Raw genomic sequence first — 10757 nt, 5'->3', positions numbered from 1 at the left:
GGAAGGGTGTCTGATCAGGTCCAAAGTCAGACCCCACCAGGCGTCAGTGAGAGACCATGAAATCAAGATGGCCAACGGCTCCTCAAAATGAACGACATGTGCTGCCACCAGGAGCTTCCAAGGGGAAATCCCTGAAGGACTTTCTGCATTTCTGCAGCAGGTAATGTCAATGGGATGACCCAGGCTGGACTAATCCAGCCAGGGTTGAGAGGAGGTCTCTGGGGCATGTCATAGAACCCAGCAGAGTGACACAGACCTTTAGAGTTGCACTGGGGGAGAGTATGTTGTTGTTAAGTGTGTTGAGTCAGTTCTGACCCATAGTGACACTACATAGGGTTTCTAAGGAGCAGCTGCTCAAACCCACCAGCTGCTCGTTAGAAACCCTATAAAGGGTTGCTATGAGTTGGAACCGACTCAACGGCACTGAACAACAACAACAACAACATCTTAGAAACCTGGAGATAGGAAATATGCAATCTTTAATAATAATAATAAAAAAAATTCAGTCCCAGAGTAAGCTACAATGACATTTCAATAAATTAAAAAAATGAAAAGTGTGCAGGTCAAATTTCCTGAGCCATAATACAAAACTAGTTATTAAAAGGATATAGAGAAAAAAAATCAAAGCTGGAAGTAAAAAAAAAAAAAAAAAACAACTCTCTTATGAAAACTGCAAGACTTAATGATGAGAATGTTACACAAAAACAAACATGAGAAAGCCAAAGCTATACTTAGTGGAAAATACATAGCCTAAGTGTTTTTATTATTAAATTTTAAATTCGTATGAACGCATCAGGCATGTAGTTCAAGAAGATGAGAGGTGGAGACCGCTGCAAGCAATGCCAGGAAATCAAGAAGGATAAATAAAAATAAAATAAACTTTAAAAAACTGATTAAAAAGTACCCAAAGTTCAGGCCAATAAAATAGAAAAACATCTAGCAAAATAAAAAGGAGATGAAATATACAAATTTAGGAATTAATAAAACAATATAATGATAGATGGATAAGGTTTTTTCTCAGAAGCATACCAGGTGCATAGTACCAGGTACTATGGTAATGTGAAAGACCACTTTCTGGAAAAGGTCTCAAGAAGAAGTGGAGAATAAGCTGTATGGAATGGAAATGCTGGGAAGGAAGTGCATCCCTAAAAGAATCGGTCCCAGACAGTTTTTGAGAGAAAGAAAAAAACCTTTTGTGCAGAACATAAAAAACTTAACCGCTTCTTTGAAATTTCATTTTAAACATGACATTACTTTGAGGTCAAACCCTAATAAAAGCAATTCCTGAAAGGAACTCTACAGACAAGTTTGTTTTGAAGATAGCTGCAAAAATCTTAAACTATATTATAAAATCAAATCTATATTAAGGTATATCTTAGCAGAACGAAGATGAGCTAGTTTAAAATACAATGCTGCAACACTGTTGTTGTTGTGTTTGTATAGTGCTGCAAATCAGCTCTAACTTATAGTAACTCTGTATAGGGTTTCCAAGACTGTGAATCTTCATGGGAGCAGAAAGCCTCATCTTTCTCCTGCAGACTGATGGGCTCAAACTGCCAGCCTTGTGGTTTGCAGTCCAGTGCTTATGCTACAGAGCCATCACACTCCTGCTGCAACACTAGCAAGGAGAAAATCACGTAACCTCTTTAAGAAGTCCCCCAATATCCATTCTTGATTAAATAGAAAGGAGAGGGAAAAACTCATAGGAAAATAGGAGAAGGATTAACACTGTAAAGGACACAAATTTGAAATCAACATATTGTATAGGAAAAACTAAAATAGTGGTTCTTTGTGGGTCATGGGCCTCTTTAAGGATCTGGACAATTTTGCTTGACATAAATGTATACAGAAACAATGCTTAATAATTTAGGGAGTCTTTCATGAACCTAAACATTCCTGTACTAGTGCAATGCTCATTAGAGATTTTTTTTTTAAATAAAAAGACAGAGTACTTATTTTACTTTATGACTCATTTGTGTTGGAAGCCAAAGCAGTAAGACAGTAAAAGTATAAATCTTGATGAAGAAGAGATAAAACTGTCCTTATCATAGATGGGATTGTGTCTCTAAAAAACCCCCAAGAAAATCTACTTAACAAAATTGAGAGAAAGAGAAAATTCAATGAATCAGAAGAAAAAAAATACAAAAATCGAATTGATTTATTTCTAGATCAATAACAACCAATTGAAAATGTTACAGAAAAAAAAAAATGAGGTTACTCCTCTTACAGAAAAACAAAGCAAAACAACCAAAAACCAAAAACCAAGTCCAAGAAGTAAACATAGTTAAGAATGTGCAGGTTTTATAAGAAAAACCAACCAAACAAGAAAGCTTCCTAATGAACAACTTGGCAAAGCAAACCTTGATTTTTATAGGAAACACAATTTTAAGAATGCAAATTATTTCTAAACAAATCTATAATTGAATGTAATTTAGATTAAAATCGACTTATTTTTTGCTGGGGAAATTTGATGAAATGAATGGAATGAAAGTTAAGACTCACCTGGATGAACAAGCAAGATTATGAAAATTGAGAGGGAACTTACTCTATCAAGTATAAATGATGAAATAAAATTACAGTCATTAAACAATTTTGGTTTTAGTGCTGGAATAGACCAACAGACCACACAAGAGGCACAAGCAATTACAAGAACTGGGGAAGCAAGATGCTCATTTTGAAGACAGTAGGTGATTGGGAAGGAGTCTTGGTGTGGTGCTATAGAATAAGTACTGGACTGCTAACCACGAGGTCAGCAGTTCAAACCCATCAACCACTCCTAGGAATCCCTACACAGGGTCACTGAGTCGGAATAAACTCAACAACACTTAACAACAGTAGGAGATTGGGGCAAGGGCTTACCATGTGACTAGAAATAAAGGTAGATCTTTACCTAACATGTTGTGCCCAAGAGAACGAAATATCTAAGTTCCTGACATAAACCAAAAAGTTTCTGAACTAGACAGGACAAAGTAACAATGAAATATCTTTACTACACACTATTTTTATATCCATTCATTTAACATTCACAACTACCCTCAGAGGTAGGTACTATTAACATGTACATTCTACAGATGAGGATACTGAGCCCCAGTATATGTAACTTGTGCAAAAGAGTTGACAAATAGTGCCAGAGTCATGGTTGAACCCAGGCTGTGTGGTTCTGAGTTTGCACTCTGGACATTTGTTGTCAGTGCTGTGGAATTGGCACTAACTCATGATGGTCTTAAATATAATGGAAGGAATGAAATGTCTTGTGTCATCTTCTTAATTGCTGGTATATTTAAGTCCATTGTTGCAACTAGTTTTCAACCCACCTCATTGAGGGTTTCTCTGTTTCACTGACCCAGCTACTTTACCATAAGTGATATCCTTCTTGGTGCGAGTCCTTTTTTTGTTTTGCATAAAATGCAAACAGGGCCATATTTAAAATGAAAGAATCAACTATCTTGTGTTTTTCTTAAAATAACCATGAGCAACATTTCCTAAGCATTATAAAGTCTTTTGTGCCTATTAAAATGGTATGTATACCTGGAGACTCTCAGCAGCTCTGTGAAATAAGAAAAATGAACTTGTTAATTAAGCCTGACTTCATTTTTCAGATGAAACTAGGCTCAACCTAGTGGCTCCTCAGGCATGATGCCCATTTTCCACTCAGGTGCTGCATCTGTGGCCTGTCCTGCTGCCGTGACTCCCTATGGTCCTCCAGAGCCCTTAGATAGGATCCCTTCATGACAGAGCTGCTACATGCTTGCCCAGCGCCACCACATCCATGCCTTGTCATGTTTCCTGTTCTTTGTTGCACACAGTTCTGGGCACACATCTCTTGCCCAAGATCATCAAGAGGCACGTGTTTACAGCCTTCTCAGTGTTTCCACTGCCAACACGTCTAATAAGTGCCCAAATTCTTCAGAGACCCACTCCCCAACTCGCTAACACCATCAGAACTGTCTGAATGACCCAATGTCCCACCAAGACACAGTGTAGTCCGAAGATTCCCCTTGTTCTCACTGTGCCCAGTCCAATGACAGAGGTGGAGCCGCCACAGGGTGCCTAGCACCCAGTTCCTTCAGTTCTTCCCAGGGAAACTTGGTGTCACCTCTGCCAGAAAGCCCAGGGGCCCGCTCCCCGACCCCACCCTCCTGCCTTCCACAGACTCCCAAGACCACTCCTTCCTTTGGGAACCAAATGCTCCACCTCACTGTCTTTGTGAAGCCAGAAGAAATAAATTTCAAATACCTTTTTCACTAAACCATGCTTTTAAAAAGAAATTAAATAAATGTAAGATTACTGTCATGCCCAAACTGTTATTGGAAGGAAAACAAACAAATAATCAGGGAAAGTTGTAGGTCTCTTAAGACTCCTTTTTGTGTATCACCATAAAAGCAATTGATCCTTCCCTCAAGGACATTCAGGGAGACATGGGGTATGGTTGCTGGTGTGTGTGTGTTGGGTGGGTACCCACTTCCTCCCAGCACAGGACTATGATGTTTCCCAGGTGACCACTTGGCCCTGGACCCACACATCTGAGGGCTCCATACCCCTGCTAGCTTGACTTGTTACTATTGTCAGTAGAGATTGTCTCTGAGATTGGAACTACTACACACAACCCGTGGGTACTGGATCCCTGAGACTCTGCTATTGCCCTGTGTTGTCCAAAGTTGGCTAGATTTGCATGTTCAGCCTGTCACTCAAACAGCCCTCACTTTCCAGTTTCTTCCTGAGTGGAGGGGGAGGGGGGTGAGGCTGCCTGGTGGTTTGGTCCAACCTTGGAGGGTTGGTGGGTGAGTGGGGTCTCTTCAGTTGCTCAGATAAGGTGTGTGAGAGTGTGACCCCCACCTCAACCCTCAGGATATCAGCAAGCCCCTCAATTGTCTACAGAGTCTTGGGGAGGTTGGTCCCTTCAGGAACTCATTCCAGCCCCATTACTAATTCCAGAAGTAGGAAGAGATCCCTGTCCCCGGTGCCCTGGGGTCCAAGACTAGCACCAGTTGGAGTCTGTGAGCCTGGTTCCAAGTCCAAGTGGAGTGGGGGTGACTTAGGCTTCCCAACCCTCAGAAGATGTCCTCTAGACCAGAGATAAAATCAAACAGCCAGATGCTGAGCTTTGTCGGGCACATTTGGTGGCCAGAGAGCCAGACAACTGTGGAAGCTTAGCACTGTCATCAGCAATAGCTAGGAACCCCGAGACCAGCCCCAGACCAGCTCTATCCTAGAAGACGCTGAGTGGGCTGGGCAGCCAGCCAGACACCATGAACAATCTTACTGCTGGGACACGGATATCAAAGAGCTTTGAGTTAGAGGAAAGTGGTTCAAGAGTGGAACTGCAAAGGCGGGTGTGGCCCGCCTAGACCCTGGGAGATGGGAGAGGGTCATTAACACAGGAGAGAGCAACGTCCTCGCTGTGGCTGGGTCTTAATCTGGAGAATCCTTGCCGAGAGTGCCAGAGGCACGAAGCCCCCACCTCCTGGCTGCTTTCCTCTCCATTGCCGGAGATTTTTAGAAAGTCAAAGCGGCCGCACAAGTCCGAGATCCCAGAAGCCGTGACCACAGGTCCTCGACAGGAGCGAGTCCCAAGGTCCATTCTGTTCCCGCACCCCAGGCACCGAGCGCTGTCGTGGTCTTACCTGACTCGGACTTCGACAGCCAGACGCCCTCGCAGGACGCGTCCCGAGAAGGGTCCGGGTCCCGAGCGCCAGAGACTCCGCGCAGAGTGGGCCAGAGGGAGGGGACCGCGAGCAGGGCCGCCCACTTTATAATCCCCTCCCGCCGTCGCGGGCGCGCCCAGACCGCACGACCACTGGGAGGCGCTGTGGCTCTGCGGATGCGCCCGTCGGGGGGCGGCGGGACCCACAGTCGCTAGCAGGGCGGGAAGAGAAGGGGGTTGAGGAGGGCTAGAGAGAACCCGGGGAGGTGAAGGCGGACTGGACGAGGCCGACTGGGAAGAGGAGAGGGAGCAAGGGGACCGAACAGCTGAGGTGGGGGGAAGGAGCACACTGAGGGATCCGGAGTGGGGATAGGACTGGAGTGCGGGGGAGGGGTGGCCTAGAGAGGATCTGGAGGCTGGGCGAACGGCGGCGGGAGACGGTAGAGAGGGGAGTTGGGAGGCCCGAAGAGACGTGGGCGGGGGCAGGGGCTGCCACCTCGCTGCGAGAAAGTCCGAGGAGATGTCAGAAGTCTCTCCCCCAACCCCCCACAGTCCGTCCTCTCTTTCCTCCACCCGAACCTCACCCTTACGCGGTCCCCACATCGGCCGCGCCCACAGCTGGCTGCAGTCGGGACTTTCAGTGCAGCCGGGCGCTGCCTGCCCCTCGCCCAATTTCCCGTGTTATCTGGCCCTGTCTGTTTCAGGGTGGGACGCTGGAGCTCTGGGAGCTGCACCCCCAGCAAGGGCCTAGGAGAGGTCCCCAGGAATTACCCCCTTGGTAGGAGCTGCTCTGGGAGGCTCCTAGGATTCTCCTAGCCTGGCTAGAGCAGGGTGATTATCCCCTGGCCCAGATGAGGCAGAGAGGCACAGGGAGTCCGGTGTTCATGTCAGGCCAGGACAGGCTGTGACCTCCTAGCCAGGGATGCCGCTTTTCTCCTGAGACACGCAGCCCCGCATGGTCAGAACGTATGTTCGCTCCTGGGCTCCTGCACAATAACCCGGCGCCCTACTCTCACCGTGGCTTCCCCATACTGTGATCTCCCTTGCTGTGGCCTCTCATGTCATGTTCCTTCCCCGACCGAACCGTGTCCACCAAGCACAAGGTGCACATGCAGAAAGCAGGTGTGACCTGGGGCTTGAGATGACAGCACTTAGAAGTGAAGGTTCCAGAGCCGCCAGGACAGTCTGAGCCTCGAGTGATCTTTGGAGGCGACCCAGAGCCACGTAATGATGGCCAGGTATACCTAGAACACCTCTGGATCTCTTGGTGCTGGACCCTGGGGCCTCTGTGAGGCCCTGCCCCTGGGGAAAGGAGAGAAAGGATCCCAGACAGGGCAGTGGTGAGCAAGGCTGTGGAACAGCCAGGAGCTACAGCCCCACAGGACCAGTGAGTGTGGGCAGTGTTGGGGTGGGGGTGAGGGCAGGTAGGTGGTCTCTGGACCTGAGCTAGGCAATTGAGGTTCTAACTTCAGATGAGTTTTTGCAAATCTTTGATTTAGTCCCTTCCCCACAAGAGGAAAGAGACCCAGAGCTTCTCAGGTGCCCCAAGAGGTGGCCTAATTGCATTCATACCCTTTGGCCTTTGGGCCTCTCTCTACCACTGAGATCTGACTACTTTTTTCTAGTCTGTGTTCCTGGTGTCCTGGGTCCCATCTCCTGGCCTAATGGTAAGGTCCTAAGGGCAGGGTTCCAATGGAGGCATCTATCTGTCCTGGGATCATGCAGCAGTAGTCACTGCCTAAGCAGTGCCACCAAGGCAGTTACTGGACAGGATGATGGGGGCTGACCCTTAAATCCCCTGTTCTGTTGTTCACTGACGCTCTCACCTACTCCCAGAACCCTGGCTTCTGACTGGGCCACTTTGCAGGCCCTCCATCAGTTCCCTTTCCACCTCTATTGCCCACCTTGTCCCTGAGTAGCAGTAATCACTCCTCTGCTTGATAACAGTCATATCTTTTCCCTTATCCAAGTTCCATGCTTGGCCATCAGACTTCAACAAACGTATTGTGTGTGTGTATGAGTTATATGAGTGTGATATAAGTGTGTCTAACTGTGTTTGTGATTGAGTGCATGTATGTGAGTGTGATATCTGATTGTGTGTGTGTATGACTATATATATGAGTGAATGAGTGTGGGGTGTGCATATGTGTATAAGTACGCGTGTGTGTGTATAAGTACGGTGTGTGTGTATAAGTGTGTGGCTGTGTGGCAGCCAGGTGGATGAATGAAAGGTTCAAGTCTCCATTTCCAAAGCAAAGTTGACAGAAGGCCCCAACTGCTGCTCCCTGGATCTACTCTAGAGTCTCACTGAGGTCATGCTTACACTGCCTTGGCTGTACCCAGAGATATGCACATAGGCCCAGTCCCATAAGCTGTGGATCCTTTTGGTTCTAGGTCTCCCCATTATCTAAGGACTGCTCTGTAGGCTGAGATTCTTCTACCTCACAGGGCTCAGACCTGCATCACTGTATGAGGACCCCCCATCATCTTCAGTCACAGGTAAATGTCTACTTCCGTCTAATCCCATCTTGGAATCTGCTTCTCAGAGGACTTCAATTAACAAGTGATATGGGAGAGCTGTGAGAAACAAGTGTGAGCAGGGGATTGGGACTATCAGTAGGCAGAGGCTGTTGTCTTAGCCAGTCTGTAAAGCACAGGTAGTACTTGGCCCAGTTGTTAAAATATTTCACTGGTGGTGACCTGGAGAAAGAAAGGTCCAGTGAAGGGACCGTCTTGCAGGTGCGGCAATTTAGTCATTAGAAATCTATGGTGGAGCAGTGGAGCTGGCTGGCTGCTGCTGAGTTTTGTTAATGGCCCTGTAGAGAGCTATGAGAGACGGAGGCAGTTAACCAGCAATTAAAGGTCTCTTTGGTCCACACAAAGAGACTCTGTCTCCTACAGTGGAAGAGCTGATATGACTGAGCAGCAACTGAAGATATGATAGTTCCGACCCAACTCAAGACTTATTTAAAGGTCTGATGGCCTGTTGTGCAAAGGGCAGGACCCTGGTTGGGAAAATCGAAGACCCTGAAACATGGGATGGGACAGCTGTTAGCAGACTTCCTAGCGGTAATTTCCGTGGTATTTGAGCATATAATTGTATTTGACACAGTTGGCAGTTGTAGTCATGCACACACTGGATTCTGGCCTGTGGAACACTTCCCATATCCAATCAAGATGTTGTTGTTAAGTGCTGTCAAATTGGTTCAGATCCATTACAATCCTGTATAAGATTTCCGAAGAGTGGCTAGTGAGCTTGAACCGTGAACCTTGTGTTTCAAACTGACTTTGCAGTCCAACTCATTAACCCACAACAATATCACATCCTGGGAGCATGGCATCACTATTAAAGATCTAAGGAGTGGTGGGGCTACATGTCTCCAGTTAATTCAATGGTCTGACTCCTTCAGAAACCAATGGATACTGAGAGTGATTTCCAATCACTTAACCAGGCAGTAGCCCTGCTGTGCCAGATGTGGGCTTATTGCTAGAGCAGTTTAATAAGATCGTTGACTGGCGTTTGCACTCTCTCCCATTGCTATTAACAAAGAGAATCAGAAACAGTTTGCTTTTGCTTGAGAGGGACAACAATACACATTTACAGTTTAGTCTCCAGCCATAACTTCCCCTTCATCTTACTACGTTCTGAAGAGATCTGGACCACCTGAGCATCTTACAGATCACAATATTGATGCATTAAAATGATAACATTGTGCTGATTGGGAGGACAAACATAAGGATACCAGTGTGCTGGAGGCTTTGACACAACACACGCACTACAGAGTGGGGCGGTAAATCCTACAAAGACAAAGGGATGTGAACACCAGTGGAGTTTTAAGATTCTAGTGTTTAGAAGTGTGCTGGGATGACTTCTCTGAAGTAAAAAAAAAAAACATTCCACACTCTTGCAACAAAGGAGGAAGCCTGGTAGATGGTGAGCCCCTTTTGGGCTCTGAAAGTAGCACATTTTACTTCTAGTAATAGTTCTCTGATCCATATCCCAGGTGACATGAAACCAGCCAGTTTCAAATGTCCCTGAGACAGGAAATGTTGGCAGCAGCTCCATGAACGCTGCAAGTAACCCTGATCCATGGGCCACAACGAACAGCAAACTCTGTGGGATTGGAGGTGTCGGTGGTGGGAACAGATATGGGATCTCTGAGCTGACCTCTGGGATCTGAAGCAAAGCTGTGCTGTCTGCTCCGAAACAAAGAATACATACACCTTTAGGGAAAGTCTTTCTGCCTCCTGATCAGGAGAAACAGCCTACCTCTGCACTTGAGGGTGGTAGAGCCAGGATCTGGCTTTAGGTTGGATCCACCAGAGGAAACTGGGCACTCACTTTGGGACCTTTCTGGGGTACTGCTGTTCCTGTTTCCTCTCCTTGTGGAGGCATGCCACCATCACATGGGTCAGCACACAGTCCTGTTTGCTATTCTTGTTTTCCCCTCAGGCAGTAGTCATACTACCCACCACACAACAGCTGCATACAGCCTTGAGGAGCATGCTGCATCCCAGACACAGCACGTGCAGTTCATGGAGACCCAGGCACAACCCTACCCTCACAGGTAGGGGAAGCTGAGGCTGGAGAACTGAAGTCATTTGCCCAAGACCTCACAGCTTGCTGGTTTGGATTGGCTTCTCGGTTATGCTGTAAACTCAGAGGGTAAGAACCTGCCTTGATCTCTTGGTACTTGTGACTGGTGCAGACAATGTCCTGACAGAAGGCTGTCAAACCCATACATATGGAGTCTCCATAGTCAGAATCTGCAATTCCAGCAAGCTTGCAGATTCACGGGGCTGAGATTCTGAGTCCTGGTGTCGCTCTGTGGGTTAATGCGCTGGACTGCAAAGTTGGTTTGAACCGCATAAGATTGGCCGTTTGAGCTCACCAATCACACCTCGGAGACCTTATACAGGGTTCCTATGGGTCGGAAACGACTGGATGGCACTTAAGGACAACAACAAAAGGGTTAGAGGTAGCAAGGTGGTTTGAAACCTTGGAAATTGCCCTTTGGACTCTCTTCCAGCCCATTCTAGCCAGCATGCAGTCCCTGGCTGTGAGGTTAATTAGGGATTTGGGGGCAGGGGAGGGTCCTGTGAGGTATCAAAT

Source organism: Chrysochloris asiatica, unplaced genomic scaffold, assembly GCF_000296735.1.
Source record: "Chrysochloris asiatica unplaced genomic scaffold, ChrAsi1.0 scaffold00354, whole genome shotgun sequence".
Lineage (NCBI taxonomy): Eukaryota > Metazoa > Chordata > Mammalia > Afrosoricida > Chrysochloridae > Chrysochloris > Chrysochloris asiatica.
The sequence above is the reverse complement of the archived record's forward strand: the minus strand, read 5'-3'. Positions refer to the sequence as shown.